Source organism: Chenopodium album, chromosome 17 (assembly GCF_948465745.1).
Source record: "Chenopodium album chromosome 17, dcCheAlbu1.1, whole genome shotgun sequence".
Classification (NCBI taxonomy): domain Eukaryota; kingdom Viridiplantae; phylum Streptophyta; class Magnoliopsida; order Caryophyllales; family Amaranthaceae; genus Chenopodium; species Chenopodium album.
In genome coordinates this window covers 26,910,831-26,931,481 of record NC_137850.1, presented here as the reverse complement: position 1 = coordinate 26,931,481, position 20,651 = coordinate 26,910,831, and the positions used below count along the sequence as shown (strand labels likewise).

General features: G+C 34.5%; 1 long non-coding RNA gene across 1 annotated transcript; it reads left to right on the top strand.

Annotated features, from left to right (window-relative positions):
* Positions 1 to 2,232: 2,232 nt before the first annotated feature.
* On the top strand, positions 2,233 to 3,112 carry LOC145587724 (uncharacterized). Its single transcript, XR_014101385.1, has 2 exons — positions 2,233 to 2,357; positions 2,460 to 3,112. It is a non-coding gene; the product is annotated as an uncharacterized LOC145587724 (long non-coding RNA).
* The last annotated feature ends 17,539 nt before the right edge of the window (positions 3,113 to 20,651 follow it).

Below are 20,651 nucleotides of genomic sequence, written 5' to 3'. Positions count from 1 at the left end.
AGTTGTGATGATTACTCCATTGATCATGAATTGAACGAAGAGTTTAAGTTGGATATTGTGAAAACTTCTTTGAATGAGCATGGTGGTTGTTCAATGACTTCTAATTTTTATGAATGTTTCATGTTTTATTCTTGTTTACCATATTTCCGTGTTGGTAAAAGTGTTGCTAGACAACAATTTGAAAGGAATTGTTTGTTCTATGGTCTGCTGATTGGTACATCTTGCATTGGTTCAACATTTAGTGTTGGATTTTTCTTCAATGATGTTTTTCGATGTGATTCTACACTACTTGTTGGGTCGTCATGGGTGGCCAACCCCCATGGTTATCGTATTGCGCTTGTTGTGGTTGTTTAGGTAAAAGAATCAATAATGTGAATGGTGATATTGTTTTCCTCTTGCTTTACACAATGGTTCACTTGATTTTTCTCTTCATTTTGCTCAAGTTCGTCATCTTGGTGTTTGATCCGGGTAGATACATCGGTTAGATGTGTTTTGTAAAGCCAAGTAGGATTTATTGCTTTCAATGATGAAGTCATTATCCAAGGTTTGGATTGAGTTTTATGTCATCTCTGGATATTGAGGTCAATTCTTTTTCAAGAGAGAGGGTTTGATGCGGGAGCATCCTTGAAACATACAAATTATATGGCTATACGATTCTTTTAGTGGCATCTAAGGCTCAATCAACATTTTGGAGGAATTCTCTTTGATATGATTGGTTTAGGTGCATAAGAGCAATAATTTTGTCTTAATTTTGCATTTCTTAATTTTACAGCTCTCGAAGCCCTGTTTCGAACGAACGACTTCCTTTCTTTTGTGCTTCTTTTTACTATCTTTTAATCTTGGCCTTTCATTTGTAATCCAAGGGGTGTAATTTAAGAACTTTAGGGTTATTTATAAAGCCTTTAAATAGGGCTAAACTTTCTTTTGGGAGGAACTTTGCTTAATTTTGAAATCAATGAGATTTTCTCTCTCTACCATAATCTTTGTGATTATTTGCTTTCTTTGTGATTGCTACTTCGTAATCTTTGTGGTTACACCTTAATCATAGCTTTACTTTGTGTTAGCTTTGATTAAGAACCCCTATTTCATATATCTTGGTGATTGTTGAGATAGGTTTATCTTCTTTTGTTGATTTGAAATTGTTGTTACTTGATTTTTCCCCCTTTTTCTTGGTTTTTCTTGGTTATTTCATATCACAAGGGGCATAGCTTGAATCTTTTGTCCTTATCTAGTTTTAATCTATTAACATTTGTGTCAGTGGTAGGCTTCACTGGTGCAGTCCATTAGAAAATTAAGTCAGTGGTATCAGTCTGGTTTCCAGATTTTATGGGATTCTCAATTCATTACGTTAAGACTAGAGTTATATACATTACACTTCATTTCAAAAGAAGGGGGCCAATTGACCAAATTGGTAAATAAAAAAGACCCCTAGCGACAACTTGGTAAAAAAACTTACTTCGACTACAATTTTGTAAAAAAATCTAACCATATATGACAATTTGGTAAAAATAATGAGCTCCAACGATATTTAGACCAAAAAATCTATTTTTTTTTTTCCGACAAACTCTTTAAAATTCCTAATTTAAATTTATCTTACTTATATTAAAATTTTGAATTAATAAGTCATCCCCTTTAGATTTTGCTAAATCCCGATACCAAATTTATTTCCAAGCCCTTTTTTTTAAAAAAAATCCTTAATTAGGGGTAAGAAACTTATGTTTTACCAAATTGTCGCCGGAGTTATATTTTTTACCAATTTGTCGCTAAGGGTTTTTTTATTTACCAATCTGGTAAATAAGTAATAGGTTCTATTTTTTAGAGCCAAAAAAACCTAGACCTGCCTACTTATTACTATGAAAGTGTTGTATGGGTCAGGTTTGGGTCATGGCACATTGAATAAGATATTTTTAAAGATCAATGGAGTTAATAATGGTTACAGTGGAAGTCCATTAAGTTGGTACTTTATTCAACTTTAAGCATCAAACACTAAATTCAACGTATATTATAATTTTTCGTATGCATTGTTCACATGCTAAATTCAATTGACAAATAGTTGTGTCCTGTTAACACACTAAATTCAATGTTCACACACTAAATTCAACATTTCCATGATTTTTGGAATCCCATGAAAAATACTTCAACATGTTAACTAATTACATTCACAATTCATGACCATCTATAAATACCCACACATTTCAGTTTGTTAATTCATCACAACATTCTTTTTCTTTTCTTTAATTCATCACAACATTCTTTTACGAGTCTAAAATTCACCGTAACTTGTGTTCACAAGAATGGAGTATGAAGTTCTTCTATGCACTATCATTACTTTCAAGGACTACATGAACACCAAACTGGTAAGTTATAACATGAACATTCATTCCTATACTTACATGTCGTTTAAGAGTTCATATGGATTAGTATTTGCATTTGATTATGTTACGATTGTCATTGTATAGCCACTTCCTGCAGAGTGGAGACCGTTACTTCGTCGATCTTCCGATATTGTTAGGGTTATGCGCGGTAATCGAGGGCGTTCATGGGATGTAACTATTATTGGCACTGATGTTCCTTCTACTCGACCAGTGTATCTTCACGAAGGACAGAACACATTTGTTACAGATAATACCATTGCTGAGGGTGAGATTTTGAAGGTCTAGTATGCTGCAGGTGCAAATGGTACCCTACAAGGTCCCAATAGTACATTAATTAATTAGATGGTTCCCCTTGCTAAAATTAAATTGGTAAATGTTTATATATATGTAATGTCAAAAGATGGCCCTTACATATTTGATTCGATTAAATGGTTCCTTTAATTTGATTTATTGGAACCCTTTACACTCTTTAATTAGAGGATCATTCTCTTCACGTTTACGTGGAGTGGTTAAATGGTTCCTTAATTTGATTAAATGGTGGTTTCCTTCCTTTGCTAAAATTAAATTGGTAAATAGTTGTAAATGTTAATCTTAGGGTTCCAAATGAATCTTAATATGGTCTGCATGGTTCCAATGGAACCCTACATTATTCCAATGGTACCCTACATGGTTCTGGTGGTAACCTACATGGTTCCAATGGTTTAAACCTAGTGAGTAGTACCCTTCATGCTCTTAGTTGTGCCCTTTAACTTCTTAATGGTACCCTACACTGCTTAAGTCTAATTGTATCAATCAGTCTTTTTAGTGGTACCCTTTAACTTGTTAGTGGTACTCTTTAACTTGTTAGTGGTACCCTTTAATTTTAAAGTGGTTCACTTAACTTGATTTATTGATTGGAACCCTTTACACTCTTTTATTCGAGGACCATGCTCTTTACATTTACGTCGAGTGTTGATGAAATGTGTTCCCTTAATTTTGATTAGATGGTTTCCTCGCTAAAATTAAATTGGTAAATGTTTATGTATGTAATGTCAAAAGATGGATCTTACATATTTGAATGGATTAAATGGTTCCCTTAACTTGATTTATTGGAACCCTTTACACTCTTTAATTAGAGGACCATTCTCTTTACGTTTACGTGGAGTGTTGATTAAATGGTTCCCTTAATTTTAATTAAATGGTGGTTTCCTTCCTTTGCTAAAATTAAATTGGTAAATAGTTGTAAATGTTAATCTTAGGGTTCTAAATGATTCCTAATATGGTCTGCATGGTTCCAATGGAACCCTACATTATTCCAGTGGTACCCTACATGGTTTCTGGTGGTAACCTACTTGGTTCCAATGGTTTAAACCTAGTGAGTAGTACCCTTCATGCTCTTAACTGTGCCCTTTAACTTCTTAATGGTACCCTACACTGCTTAAGTCTAATTGTATCAATCAGTCTTTTTAGTGGTAACCTTTAACTTGTTAGTGGTGCTCTTTAACTTGTTAGTGGTACCCTTCAATTTTAAAGTGGTTCCCTTAACTTGATTTATTGATTGGAACCCTTTACACTCTTTTATTCGAGGACCATGCTCTTCACATTTACGTCGAGTGTTGATAAAATGGTTCCCTTAATTTTGATTAGATGGTTCCCCTCGCTAAAATTAAATTGGTAAATGTTTATATATGTAATGTCAAAAGATGGCCCTTACATATTTGATTCGATTAAATGGTTCCCTTAACTTGATTTATTGGAACCCTTTACACTCTTTAATTGGAGGACCATTCTATTCACATTTACGTGGAGTGTTGATTTAATGGTTCCCTTAATTTTGATTAAATGGTTCCCTTGCTAAATTAAATTGTTAGTTAATTAGTAGTTGTAAATGTTTACACTTGTAGTTTCAAAAGATGCCTTTACATATGTAATGTCAAAAGATGTCCCTTACAATTTGGGCTTACAAAAAATGGCCCTTTTTCTTACAATTTGTATGACAAAAATTGGGGTTAGGAATTTAGCCTTACAAAACATGACATTAAAATTAGAGACGTTAGCATATTAGTCTATTTCTGTGATGCATGAGAGGGTGGAGTCACCGGCGGCCAATGTCGAGGTAGTGTAGGAACATAGCCACCTTGTCTGGATGATGCGGCTGATAACGGAGAAACAGGGCTCTGCCATCCATAAAGTCCTGAAGGGTACTGACCCAGGGGAAATTGAGAATATGGAACATAGTATCCCTGACGAGGAGAGATTTGGGATCCTTGAAAGTTTTGACCACCACCACCAACAATCGTAAAGTACCCTATAGAGTCGTCTCCATCCCGCAATTGAATGCCACCAACACATTGAGGACTGTAAGGAACCATCTTTTTCATCATCTGCATATATGGTGCCTGCATGTAACATCATATATTATAATCGAAACCAGAACATCGATAGAGCATTTGTAATCCTGGCAGGTGATATGTTGATTGAAAACATGCCATTCAAACATAGTACAAATTACAAGTATGTTATCTTACAGTAAGCAGTTAAAGAAAATGCAGTTAAATTTGACATGATTACCCTAGATAGGGTAACCCATATATCTGCACATGTAGAGCCTACCAAAATACCAACATAGACACACCAATATGATGCATGAATAATATAACAGTTAAGGATTCTCAAATTCAGAATATGTCTCATTAGTAATAAGGATTGAAGGAATATTTACCCCATTTGAGGAAGGTTCAATTGTTTGGGCTTCTGAAACAGTCATGTCATTGCCTCGTGTGTTCTTGCCTTTGTGTGTTCTTCGTTGTCTTTGCCTTTGTAGACACCCACATGTGTCTCCCCAAAACAAAACCCAGTGATGAATACCTTTCATTACATTTGATTGTCGAACGAAGTAAAAGTGTGAAAGGTCTAGTGATGTGGATGTTTTTATCAAAATATCTCTCTTTCTGTTTTCCAAAATGTTTCTTCTTTCACTCTATTTATGAAAATAGCCAGTCCAATTTGGTTTGGTCTATTATAGGGGTCCAATAATAGTGTAGTTGGATCTGGCTCGAAAAGATCTTTCCAACGATATATTATATGCCCAATTCCGATGAATAATGAGGAAGTTATGGCTAAAATACTAAACTGGGCCCAAACCGGATTTTACCTACGACCCAATGATCATGTGGAGGGTCCAAAGGTTTAATCCTATTCCTAAACTAATTAGGATTAATTATAAACTTCCATAAGTTTCTAAAAGGTCTTAATTATCCTTTTTGAAAAGATAAGATCATAGAATTTGAAATTGAATAAAAACTTTCTTTTTTTTAAATCCTAATTCTATTCGAATTTAAAGATGTTCAAACACAGTCATATATTTTTTTTTGTCTCATAATTTTTATCCAAATCTTATATGGTTGGATAAATCTTGAAATTATCTTTCCAATGATATATTATAATATTAATTCCGAGCTATAACGAAAAAGATATGAAAGGAATACGAAACTCTATCCAAAATTGACACCCTTCTATTATTTCGGCCATATCTTTTTATCTACAAAATATTTTAATCTAATTCCAATTGAGTTAGAAATTAGACTTCAGGATCTTTCCAACGACATATTATATGACTTATTTGGACTTCTGGATCACATTACTGCCATATTCAATACCTAAACTTTGAACACATTGAACAAATCGTGACCACAACTTTAACTATGACTTTCGATTGAAAAGTGATGCTTGCACTGCATCCCCAAGGACATGACACAACCCAATACAAAGAATCAACATACAAAAGAATCAAATACATGGACTAAAACAACAACTTCTCTCTAATTTTTAGCAAACGAGTCCACCTCACACCATCAACGAATGAACCATATATACAGCCCAGCCAAACAACAAAATTCCACAAATTAATTTTCCCCAACACTGATTCACTAAATTCAATTCACTAAAACCCTAGAAATTCAAATTCAGTACCAATTACCTCATTTAACAAAGCTTGTAGGGCTAGCGCACACGCCTGCTCATCATCTTCTTTATCCCGGCCTCTTTCATGCTCCAATGTGTCTTCAGTTGTGGCTGTGTAGTGGCATTCGCCACCGCCATGTTCAGCAGCAATAACTCCTAATTCACCTTCTGAATTGCAACTCTGAAAATCGTCTGTTAACAGCCAATCATCCATCACTACATCTTCCTCGCCATTTTCAAGGACTTACTCAAGCTCCTCGAGTTGGTGAGGGTGCACCTCGAGCTTCAACAATGGGGGACTCACAAAAACTGGTGAAAGTAAAAAGTGCTTGAAGTAAAAAGAAGAAATAAGAAAGGTTAAGGTAAAAAGGGAGAAAAGTTAGAAAAGGAAGGCTGTAAAAACAAATTGTATACACATATTCTACTTTGCACAATATACTTGGTATTTCTTTTTTTTTTTTTGGATACTACACTACTTTTTACTGCAGCTAGGGACCACCCCGTTTTATAACTCCCCTGTTCTGTTCATTATGCACTTCTTCATACATAACAAAATTGCATTACTACTTCCTCCACTATTCAAGTACTATTATAACCTTTTACTTGTTCTTCTAAATGTGTATAAATTATTTGATTTTCTTTCATAAACTGTTTCAATTGCTTTTAGTTAATGCAGCCCTTTGTTTCTTTGCTGTAAGTTTAGCAATACTATTAGTAAATTGAAAAAAATAGACAAGTTTTCTAATTATGTGGCAAAGGTCTTAATTAAGTCGTTTCTTTAGCTGTAACTTAATTATTTTAACTATCATAAAGTATAACACACAGTTATTGTGAATATGAATTGATTTTTAGTTCATTTTAAATGAAATTCATGACTAATATGTAGTATTATTATAAGATCCCATTGATACTTAAAATCTAATTATAATATTTAGTAGAATTATTATTAGAAAATACACTTACATCTAATACATATATTTCTTTATCTAAAGCAAAAGAAAACTTCTTAGACATAGTTTATACGATTTTTCTTCGCTTACTATCCGCGCTTTATAAAAAATTATATGGTAAGTCATACATGAGCAAATGATTGTAATACTAATTTTTTGAATTTTATGTGTTCATAATTTCACCAACTTCATTTACTAAACTGATGCTATAGGAGAATTTGTCTTCAGATTAGTCTCTTTAAATTCTGAGATCTCATCATTGTTTAAGTTCAAATCTATGTCTTGCACTTCTGATTGACTCTTTTTACTTGCTTTTCTCTCATCTGCATTTGTTACAAGAGCATTAAGTGATCGCTTCTTTTGTGTTACTCTTCCTGTTGTGGATTCATGAACTTTCTTTGACAGAGCTTCTTGTTTCACAAACTACCTTGTACTTTAACATCTCCAGAAACTTTGGTTACAATAGGGTTCACATTAACCACTGGTTTATCATACTTTGTTTTAGAGCTTATATTTTCAAACATGGTTGAATGAATCTCAGTCATTTCAATTAGATGACAAAATTCTTCAGGTACAATACTTCTAGGTTGTTGTGTATCACTGTTGGCTTTAGAGATCTGTTCTTCAGTAAGACTTTGTTGCCGTGATTTTTGAGTTAATTTTATAATCTGTGTGGTCTGACATTCAGGATCAATGAGTTACCTACTGTAAGAAATATTTCAATCATCCTACGCTTGAGCCCCCAATGTGATCATACACTAAAGTCTGGTGGCGTTCAAAGGGAAGGAAGCTAGAGCAAAAGAGTCGCCAACAAGTTTTAGGAACTTGTAAACCATTCACAATCACAGAGATCGCTAACTCCATAGTGGTCCTGAACCATGGCTGGATGTTCGGGGATGACGGTACAAATCCAACCTAAAAGAGATTGAACCTGCCCTAAATAGGCCTCTACTTTGTTCTTCTCATATTCATGTGCGCTTTCCAATTAACATACAATAATTATATTAATCCTAAACCTGTTTGATGTATGTTAGTTGATTATTAATGCACAAATAAATCTATTATTGGCGATCACTTGAATTAAAACCATATTAGTCTAATTCAAATTATTAATTATCTTATTAAGCGTGATTTTAAAGTACAAATTTCCTTTAAACCTGCAAGAGAGGGCGTGATCAAGCAATAACATTAATATCAAGCAACATATAATTATTAAAAAAATTATATATGAACTATTCATAAATTAACAAATAAAACGAAAACTATTCGTGAATTAATAAATAACATTAAATTATATTTATAATTTGACACAGAAATTATCATCATAATATCAATCTCATCAAAGTATAATAATATATAGCAAGATCCTATGCATGATACTAATATGATTAATAACAAATCCTAGCATGTCATTAAGCAATAAAAATCAAAGCTTTATCCCTAACATGATAATAGAAACATACATGATATTAGAAATATTAGTTAATTCCCTAAACATGATACTAAGAATTAATAAAAGAATCTAAACATGATCTCTATATCAAAAGAGTAATTAAATAATCAAGTAATTAAATTACTTACTTTAAATCCTCGTATCTCACAATACACACGTTAGTAACTTCAATAAAAATAATAAAGAGAAATTCTCAATGGTAACACTAAACTTTCTAATTTTCTCAATGGTGAACACTAAAATTTTTAATTATCCTTGATAAACCTCAATTTGTTATATTAAGTTAATGGTAACATTAATGATGTTATTAGGTTAAAGCCTAACCATGGTTAACAATAGTTAGAGTTTTTTAATAATTAAATAGTTTTCAAAATATTTTTTTTTACAAAAAAAAAAAAAAAAAAAAAAAACAATCCCATAGCCAAGCAGCCACCACTTAACCCCTCACTGGCCAGCGAACCCCATCCCCTATCTCCCCTGCCGGCGACCCACTCAATTCTCTTATTTTCTCGTTCATCTTTTCGCCATTAAAACACTTTCAATTAACCTCAAAACCTTACATTCTCTTTCCTCAACTCCTCTCTCTCTCTCTCCTTCATTGCTATTCATCTCCTCCCTCTATCTCACCCAATCTACACAATCTGGGTTGCAACACTAACCTCGGCAAACCTTACTTTTCGCCGGTATCACCTCTTTTGTCCTCGAATCCCAAAACTTATCTCAATTTCACTACATTATACGAAGAATTAAGCTTGTTCAAACAAATTCGCAAGAATAAGAGGTTGATTTGTAGGATTTTATGTGCGTAAAATGATGCGGATTCGTCGTGTTTTCGGGGAAGTGGAGGCCGGAGGAGTAAAATATTTGTTGGGGAGTGAGGAGGAGGGATGGGAATCGGGGTGGGGGAATGGGAGTGGGGAGATGGGAAATGGGAATCGGGGGTGAGGAAGGGTTGGGGATCGCTGGTGGAAGAGGTGAGCTTGGCGCCGCCGGCCGGGGAGGGGGTTAGGTGGTGTCTGGGTGAGTAGGGGCGGAAATTTTTTATTTTAATTTTTAATATAATTTTATTATTAAAAATGAATAATTAACCATGGTTAGGCTTTAGTTGACTAAGGTTAGGCTTATAATTTGTATAAAAATCATTAATGTTAACACTTGACTATTATAACTAATTAGAGTTTACCAAGGATAATTATAAATTTTAGTATTCACCATTGAGAAAATTAGAAAGTTTAGTGTTACCATTGAGAATTTCCTAATAATAAATCAAACAGTATTAGTAATAATTAAAATTAGATTTGGGACCAAACCCTTAGAACTATCAACCTTTCACGTCGAGGTTTAAGGTAACTTCGAGCTTGGTTACGTGTATTTGAGTCTCGTGAATGAGGAATGGTGTATTTTGAAAAGGCTAGGCTTAGAAATCAAGAGAGAGAAAGAATAAGCTTTCAGCTTAGGAAGAGTGAAAGAATTGATGATTGTTGATTTTTTTAAAACGGGGGAACTCGACCCTATGCATTGAGAAAAATGACCGTAAACGTTTAGAAAAGAGTCAGAATTAGAATCGGAGTAAAACCAGCACCATCGCGATGCGACAGGGCTATCGCGACGCGATGGACCTATCGCGGCGCGATAAAAGTTCTACGATAGAAATTCCGTACGGAGTCCTTTTTCCAATGGAATTGGGTTACTTAGATTCCGTACTTATCTTTTATTAACCGGATTAAATCTTTTTAAACCACTTGTTTATTCCAAATAGAATTCTTTGTCTTTTAAAAATCAATAATAATTATAATTACTAATCCTAATCCCTTTAGATTTTAAAATAACCTTCTAGAAGAATCTAGAAGATTAAGATAAATCCTAATGACTTTAGAATTACAATTAAAACTAATGGACCCTCCACATGATCATTGGACCGTCCATAAAACTCGTTTCAGACCCAATTTAGTATTTTGGCCATAACTTCCTCATTATAACTCGAAATTGGGCTTATAATATGTCATTGAAAAGGTCTTTTCAAACCCCATCCAACTACACAATTATTAAACCTAGATTATGGACCAAAATAAACTGGATTGGACATTTTTCATAAATAGGACACGAATTTAATGATTTTCGAAATAAGAAATGAATTATTTTTATTAAAACATTTTAGAAAACAGATGAACTCCCGAGACTCTTCAACATTTTACCTCACTCGATATTTAATGACGTGAAAAGTACTCATCACCGGGTTTGGTTTTTGGGATACATAATCAGGTGTCTATAGAATCCCCCACTTTGACTGAGTTTGGAGAAACATAGGTTTCGAAAACAAAAGTCAAAGTAGTCAATAGGGACGGAGAATGATTTAGAATGTTCTACGATCCTTAATCATTCTTTTAACGCCGATACCTGCAAACTAGCGTTAGTTAAATAGATAAGAGAGTTATAAATGCGTATCTTGCACCGTCGAGTATACACCTCTGGGGTAACCAATTTGTTGTTGCATTTTATTATGACGGCCTCCACAGTGCCTCATGAACGCCATCTCGCTATCTTCATTTTTTGTGACAATCTTCCCCATCCTAGGGAATTCTATCGCGAACCACCACGCCTTGAGTGATCCACTAAATAACGGTCTTCCACGCCTTGGGAATTCTTATTGTGAACCACTACATCTCGAGCGATCCATTAGATGACGATCTTCCACGTTTTGGGAATTCTTATCGTGAGCTTCTGCGCCTTGAGCAACCCACAAGTGAATGATGACAAATTTCCTCGCCTCGGGCAACATGTCATAGACTCCTACGTCTTGAGCAGTCTTCTGAATGATGTTTTTCCACGCCTTGGGAAGCCTAATAGTTTAATAGTTTCCACACCTTGAGAATCCTATCGTGAGCCTCTACGCCTTGAGTAGATTGCAAGTGAAATTCCACTAATTACCCACGCCTTAGGATGCAATTGCCAACTTTTTACGCCTTGGGAAGTGTGCATTAATTGACAATTTTCTTCATCTTGGGAAATTTTTTTGGTAATTATTGGTCCCTACGCCTCGAGAAACCTACTGTGCGAATTTTCCACGCCTTAGGACACTATCAATCTTTTGTTGAATCAACGTTGTTTTGTTTGACAACCTCCACATCTTAGGGAACGCCGTCCAAGATGGCTACGTCTCGAGCTATCTTCTCAAATCGAGTAACAACCTTCACATTCTAGAGAACATCATCAAAGACCACTTCACCTCGAGCCGTCTTGTCAACTCTTCTCATCTTCACGCCTTGGAAGTGATAGCTTCTCATGTCTTTGGAAGACTCGTGTCTTTCTGCTCATCAATTTGCCTCAAAGGTTACTCGTCCGTCAGGGACTTAGTGTACCTACATCTATATTTTGGACTATAGGACTTTGCTTATTATCTTGGGGTTGACCCAAGGTTTGGTGTTTTTGACTCATTATGATCAGTTTTACTTGAGATTGACTCAAGGTTTAGTGTTACTCAACTCATTGTGCGACTCAATGTGTTTGGACACATGTGTGTAGACTCAAATCGACTCAATGTGTATGGCTCGTGTGTTTAGGGTATTAACTCAACTCTATGTGATGGTATGACATGACTCAATGTACATGACTTGTGTGTGCATTGTATTGTGATTGTGCTCGTGTGACTCGAAAATGCAGAAAAACAAAAAATTTCCGTCATTTTTGTGGAGTGTACCACTTTCTCCCGAAAAAGAATGACGTGAAAAAAGGATGAAGTGAAGTTTTTGATGGTGCATGTTGAATGAGTTTAATCAAGTGTATGCGTCGATGTTGTATCTCATGGTGCAAGGACTGTAGCATCCTAGATTATCTCAGTTGATGACTCGATGATGAAAGTATTTGGGTAGCTTAGGCACAAAGGCTAAGTACTTCATACTTTGTGATGCAATGATGATTATGATAATGAGTGATGAATTATTCTAGGATGACAAGGCATGCTTCAAAGTTGTATCAAGACTTCATGACAAAAGGTTCCTAAAGGAAGGATTATTTTAGCTATGTATTTGTGATTTGTGTGAAAGTGACACTACGGTTAGGCTGCAAAGGCTAAGGGTGTGGAAATTTATTTTGAGAAGAGCCCAATAATAGTGGCTCTTAGGCTTGGTAGGCTAATGATGTAAGGATCAAGCCCCCAAGTTTAGCTCTAAATGGATAAGGATGAGCATTGGAGATCCCTTAATGTGATCATGCCACTATAAGAAAAAGGGGAATTAGCGACGGCCAAAGTAGTCGCAAAATCGTCGCAAAAATGGATTTGCGATGGATTAGCAACTACTTTGTTAGTTGCCAAAGACCCTGTCGCAAATCCATTTTTGTGACTATTTTTTGAACAATCGTAAATTTAGCGACAGATTTGCAACAACTTTGCAACTGTCATTTAGCGAATAACTTTTAAATTTTAACAACTAAACCATTGTCTATCGTAAGATATTTGCGACGAATTAGCGACTATAGAGACCAATTTTTTAAGAATACTTTTGCGACAATTTAGCGACTACAAGACCAAACTTTTGCGACTATGAGACCACACTTTAGCGATTGCGAAAACTATTATTTTTTTATGACGGATTAGCCCTTCAGTCGCTAAATTTTGCGACTGTCTATCTATATTTGGAGACCGTAATTTAATGACGACTTATATAAATCACTAAAAAATAGGTACCCACTCGTAAATTCAAATAACCAAAATGATAATTTTATTCAAATATCCAAAATATCATCAATTTTGTATCAATCAATGTATTAAAAAAACAATATTCTAAACCATATGACTTATTGTTTCATAAATCACCTCCCACATAAAGGAAGAACCTTCAAATAAGAACTAATGACGATATACATATATGGCTCCAAAAATTAAAGATCAGTTGTTCACAAAATTACCACCAAGAAAATAAAAGTCACTTAGTTGCACCACGAGAGCGGGTGATTGTAGATGTAGAAGGCTAAGGACGTTAATGTTGGACAAGTGATGTAATCTCTTTCAATGTTTAGTGCATAGCCATTTTTCCTACTTCCATGTAGCTTTTTCGATCTCATGATTTTCAGCAATTTGCTTAGCATATATTAAGCTTTCTGCCGCCATTTTTTTGTTTTCTTCTGCCTTGTTATGGTTTTCTTCCGCTATCTTTAATTTTTCAATTTGAGAGCTTAGTTGAGAAATCATGGAAGGAGTACAAGATGATGTAGTAGGGTGAGAAGTAGGATCACTCTTGTAGTACATTTGTGAAGCACTCCCTAAACCGTAAACTTTTCCTTACTTTTGCCCACCTACAACTTCCAAGTAGACTTTGTTGGGGCTTATCTCAATTCCTTTGTTCTTATATTCCCCAAGTTTTTCCATATAGTCTCCCTGCATTAAGATATGTATTAGTAACTATGGTCTCATTTGCTAAAACTTAAAAAACTTAAAAAAAAAATTTAAAAAAAAGAAACACTTATAATAATATAATTAATGTAAACCACTATTAATAAAAATTTCGACGGACTCTCTTGTGTAAATTGAACATTCCCTCCAATAGGGTAAGGCTTCAAAACCTACTTCAATTCACATTATGTCATACCACGTTAATCAAAATGATTAACGCCGGCCAATTATTCTCATCCTCCAACTCAATCACACAAACAAATAAACAATCTATAATATCTCAAACATAAATACCATTCACTTTTTTTTCGTAATCGTAGAAAAATATATAAGTATACTCATACCATGACTTGATGAGTCTTTTCACCCATCGATTCAATTTCGTGCAAAACAATTGTATTAGAAAGACGTTAGACTTAATTAGTCATCTTTTAGTAGCTAACAAGTTTCTACTTGCTTCAATCTTATATTAATAATCATAACTTTTCCACTAAAATCATACACTTACCAATTTTTTAACCACTTAAGGAGTAGAGACGCTACATTTACATATCAAATTGATATTTAGTTATTTTATTTATTGCTATATTAATATGAATCTGTAATTTTGACCTCTTTATGACATCAATATCATATAAATTACCCATGGTTAACTACTTTCTACCTAATAACAATACTATAATTTGATTATAAATCACAAATGCAATACCAATATAGCTAAATTACAATGAACCTAAAATCACTAATAATGTAAAGGTTTGAATCTTCAAAACAACTTATATTAAATAGATAGAGATTATATATCAGAATCGCGTTCAAAATTTTTTACTCCGTATTTAATATAAAATACTAGATATATAGAGAATAATCTCATTTAAATTTTTATTGGCAAGTGCAAATGAAAGAGTAAAGAGGTATACCATCAGCATTATGGACGATATAACATAGATAAAAAAGGATAAACCATTGATCAATCAATCAGCTTAATACGAAGTACTAGCTAACATTCTACTTTGTATGATTATTTGTTTGATTCTCTATTTGTTTGATTCTCTCAACATGAAAGTCTAAAAAGCACCACACCACAAGAATAGCTTTGAACAAATGAGGTTGAACTCAACTCATCCTACACAGAACTAAAGATAAGTAATAACCTACTTTTCAGCAAGATTGGACTAGAATTTGACACAAGTTATTGGGTCCAATTACCGTCCCGATGGGAGAAGTGGAAAAAAAATTGGGGTGAGGTGGAAGTCGTGGAACGAATTAAGGGGTGAAGTATGTAGGAAAACAAAGTTCTCTAGATTTCAGAGTGGCTCTGTTGTATCCAGAATATTATATATCTCATGCTTGAAAATCCGATTTAGAACTCAGTTTGAATCAAACGGGGTTTGGAAGGCTATATTAGATTGACTAGTAGATTGACTACTTTCTCAAACAAGTGGCTGGAAGGTAGATACATTGTTGGTAATCACTCTGCACTACAATACCAAAGCAAGGAGCAGAACAATGTTGTATAATTATTGAACAATCTGAAATACATAGTGTAAGGCACTAAGTGACTAAGGCTATAAGCATATAGCCTTTTATTGAACAAAATGGACAAGATCAACTGTAATTTATAATCTTAAATCAAAATTCAGTGTGCCTAAATATTTGTTCAAGCATAATTAGTGATAGATACATCATCCAGGGCAACGAGGAATAGTCTGGGTTTTCGGGTCTGAATGATGATTAATTAAATCTTATATCATCTATAATCTAGTAATCAATCTTTCATACTACTTTAACCTGGTCATTAATTAAATCTAGTATAATCTATAATCTAGTATACCGATCTTTCAAAATACTTGTTCCTGGGCATGAATTAAATGAAAATAATTAGAACAACAATCTAAGTAATCAATCCCCCTCTCTTCAAATACAAATTAATAGAAAAGTTATATGTATGTTTATCTTTCAATATAGCAATACAATTAAGATAGTGTTTCATATCATGTCACGGAAACTGTAATGTACTCTAGACAAGCAACCTTAAACATGTTCATGAAAATGAAACTTATCTCATAGTACCTATCCCCAATTCAAGGTATTTTATCTCCCTAATATGAAAATAATTTATTAAACAGTCTGAAATACTAACATTATATATGAACACAAAAAATATACTTGTATCTAACAACTAATAGAGGGAAAAAAGGGGTCAGAATAATCAAACTAGGTACTTTTACATTAAAAATAATTAGGGCTTTTTGCATAATCAAACAATTTCGAATGATTTTTCATTAATCGAACCAAGGAAACGAAATTAAAATCAATAAATCGGACAAAAAAATTCAATGAAAACCCCTAAAATTCGCAATCGGAATATAACAGGAAGGAGGATATTAAATTCATTGTAGGAGAAGGCAAAAATACGTACCTGTGAGGAGATGTGGTGGCTTGGTGCAACGATGATAAACGAATTGCAAAATCGACAGTTGAGGTTCTCTGAAGTCTGAACATATCCTCTGCATTTTTATATTTTTTTTACGAAAAAGAAGAGGCTACTTAATACCGCCGGAGGAATGAATATGAGTGTTCTTAACTGACGTAAAGTTTTTTTTTTTTTTTTGGGCAGCAACTTTTTAGGCCTCGTTAATTTTGCTGAATTGCAATTATTTATACTAATTTCTTATTATATAAGGTGAACTGAACAAGTCCTTAATAAACTAAGGGTGTTATTCATATAAAGGTAACGACTACCAATTTAGTCGTAAGATTAGTCATAAATTTTTAATTAAAAAAAGTTTTAAAATTATAAACCCCAACAATTAAAATTTAGTTGCAAAAATTATAAGAGCGTTGCAAATTAGCGACAACATAACAACTACGTGCTATTAACTTAGTTGCAAAATTTGCGACTACCTGTATCTTTCAGTCGCAATAATATTTTTTGCAAATGAATAATATGGTTATCGCAAATTAGCAACCGCATAGCAACTATGGCAAAATCATTTGCAATATTTGCGACTACCTGTCTCTTTCAGTCGCAAAACATATTTTTGCGACTGAATATTAGGATAGTCGCAAATATTAGTTGCTAATACCCCTTTTTCTTGTAGTGTACATGAATGTGAGGTTGCCTACGTATCCATTAGGAATCAGGCCGAACATAACTCTAGCCAAACCTCGCACAAGTGTGTATACCTCAAAGAGATCTTTTGAAGGGTTGTAATGGGATTAGGGTAAAGGTTGAAGAAGAAAGGATAAAAGCTCAAGACCCAATATAAGCCTCCAAGGTGTGCAACGTTGCTTTTGAATCTTGTATTTTGTATGCTAAAGGTTTTCTCACGTCACTTTTAAACTCTCTGTCTTTTTAAACTTTATTTTTTTCTTTCCTCTTTTTTTTTTTTTTTTTTTTTTTTTTTTTTTGCATTTTCTTTATATTCAAATCCTTTTTTATAAGTGTGGGCAATCCTGATCATGCGGTCTATTACTCACTTGGCATTCATGTTTCTCAGGCACGGTACCAAGCATTCGATAAGAGACTCAATTTGAGGCATGTTCTTATCTAAGATATGTTCATATCAAATACATTGGAACACTTTCCCTTTTGCACACTTTTATTGCTTTTTGCTTTTTTGAGATCTAGGTAAAATCACTCAAGCTTTTGTATTTAGAACTTGCATAAGTTGCACACCATCCCATCCCAAGGTTGAGTAGACATGGGTTGAAAAAGGAAGGTGAATCATTAGATGAAGTTTCAAGTGGTTCATCAAGAAAGGGATTATATATTTGAAAAGGTGAAGGTAATATGATGTGGCTACAAGAGGTGCCTCAAATCATTGGTCTACCTTGTGCTTAATTAGCTTAACGCGTTTTTTTTATTTTTTTTATTTTTATTTTTTTATGCAATGCAATGATCATATGCAAGATAATTAATGCTCATTTTATTAAAAAGTGAAGGGTAAAAATCAAACTCTAAGAAATAAATCTAAGGAAAAGATGGAGGGTGCCTATGTTAGACTCATCGGGGAAGGGGAATCAAAAGAAAAAGGAAAAGGGCATGAAGCCTTGTCGTTGAAGCCCACTTCATGTCTTGTGCTTTATCATCACTCCGTCTTCTTGCCAGCTGGAGGAATGGGAAGCTTGTTATGATCGATCAAATATTAGATGGCCTCTTTTAGAATCCAACAACTCTCAGTAGTATGTCCCCTACCTTTATGGTACTTGCAATGAGCATTAGAATCCCAGTTGGGTGATCTATTTTCGGGTGTTGGATCTTGAAGAGGTCCAATGGGAGTGATGAGTCCTTTGGCATGGAGTCGATCGAAAGCGATATCGTAATTCATCCCAATAGGGGTGAACTCTTTCCTTAGTTGCTTTTTAGGTCTTTGATTATCCAAGGCAAAGACAACATTAAGGTTAAAGGTACTAACATTGTTGCTAGAGTAGGTGTTTTTGAAAGAAGAACGATTATCATTTTTCTTTCCATTCCAGCCGCTATTGTTACTATGGTTAGTAGCTTTCTGTTTTGCAAGGTTGTCTTCAATGTCAATACCTATGTTATAGACGACCTTGAAAGTATTTAGGTTGTTTTGGTATTTTAAGTGCTTTGAATACTTTTCTTGGAGGTTTTTAATGAAATCCTTACAGATTCTTTCTCACTTTGAACTTCAACCATCCTAGTTAAAGTTTCCCTCCACTTATTGAAGAAAGCAATAAATCCTTCGTTGTCTTTCTGTTTGAGAATTTCAAGTTATCTATGATCGGTTACGACTTGGATGTTGCACTTGTACCTATCTATGAAAGCGTTTGTAATAATTTCCCAATAAGAAGTCTTCTCCTTGTCTAGGGAGAAAAACCAGTGTTGACAAACGGTTTCAAGGGATAGTAAGACAAGTGAGGGAAAGATCTTTGTATCGACTACCTTAATACTCATTATGGTCTCGAAAGCTCTCAAGTGAAAGTAAGGGTTATCGGTTGGATTGAACTTAGGGAAGTCATTGGCATTGAATTTCTGAGGAAGAAGTTCCTTGTTCACTAAGACCCCTTGTGTGCTAATTCCTTGAAACTTGTAGTCATTGGAAATTTTGTTAAGGCTCTCTTCTATGCACTCAAGTTGAAGTTTCTTGGTAGGGTCATTAACTTGAAGAGCAAGAGTCTTCATCATCTTAGTAAGGTTATCCATTTTTTGTCTTAACTCATCAACTTCTTCTTGAGTGGCCATGATCAAGAACTTTCTTCTGTGCCAGATTGGTTTATCGAAGAGTAAAACTAAAACGAATGTGTTATCCTTGATTAAACGCCTTTCTCTCCTTGACCAAGTGCCTTGGAAAGGGAAGTCATGGATACTTATTGTTAATTATTTGACTCAAACTCGATTCAACATGCATAGATGGGGAAAGATCATGGATTATGACGGGGATTATATGTGTAGAGAAAGCATGTAAGATGAAAGTGGTGTTATGAATGTGGAAAGTGTGAAGGAAAGTGTGAGATATGTAATGTACGGAAAATGATGTGAAAGAATGTGGAAAGATGTGGAAATTTTCGGAATATGAAGGACCCTCAACTTGAATGACGGAAAGGACGACTCATGCATGAACCTAAGACATGATCGTGGTGACACATATACCAAGTGTGTGCTATTGATTAGTAAGTGAAAGTGATATACTTGACGCTTGTGTAAGACCATGGGACTATGTGCTTAGACTCGATTAAGGACCAAATTATGACTCAGTTATTTAATTAATCAACCAATTACGCTCGACGCGAAGACTTGAGCAAGAAACTGGACCATCGCGTGACTGATGGGACTGTCGCATCGCGATGGACCCTGACGTTTCGCGCCACAAGCCAAACCTCTGCGTCATAAGTGAAACGTTGGTTTGAACCTGTTTCCAATGTTCCGCTCGAAAAGGGTAAACCTATGGTCGTGCTAACTAAAGTATTATTAGTCTTTAATAATCCAAATTAATTAAGCAAAGTCCTTAATAATTAATCAGTTTATCTAGACTTATTATTATTAATCACAAGTCAAACAAACGGTTAGCTTAATCACACATAGGTTATGCATAAGCAAAAAATACACAAGTAATCAAATAGTCACAATATGATGTAATGAGTTTACAACCTAACCATGGCTCTAGTTCTCTAAAGTTTAATGATTATGGTAGTCAAAATAGGGTCCATGGTTATGAGTTCGAATGCATCGCGCGAAAGCCATACTTTTGGAAGGGTTAGCGCGTATGGATAGGCCCCCGCAAGTTAAACTTGCTACCATGGTTTAGTGAATTCACAAACTCAAATGTACCCTTCGTTGCACGAAGCGTTCGATTGGGTAGATGGAGCGTGAATTCCCGAGGGCTAAAGCCATATGTAGAACACATATGGTTTTCAGGAAAGAAGGAAAAAAATTCAATCAGGAAGTAAAGTCGGCCAAACAGTACTCGAATTAGGAAAAACAAGAAGGCAGACTTCTAGCTCGGTATTGGAAGAACTCGCCGTGGGAAAACAGGGTCCATCGCACAGCGATGACTCTATCGCGCCACGATGAA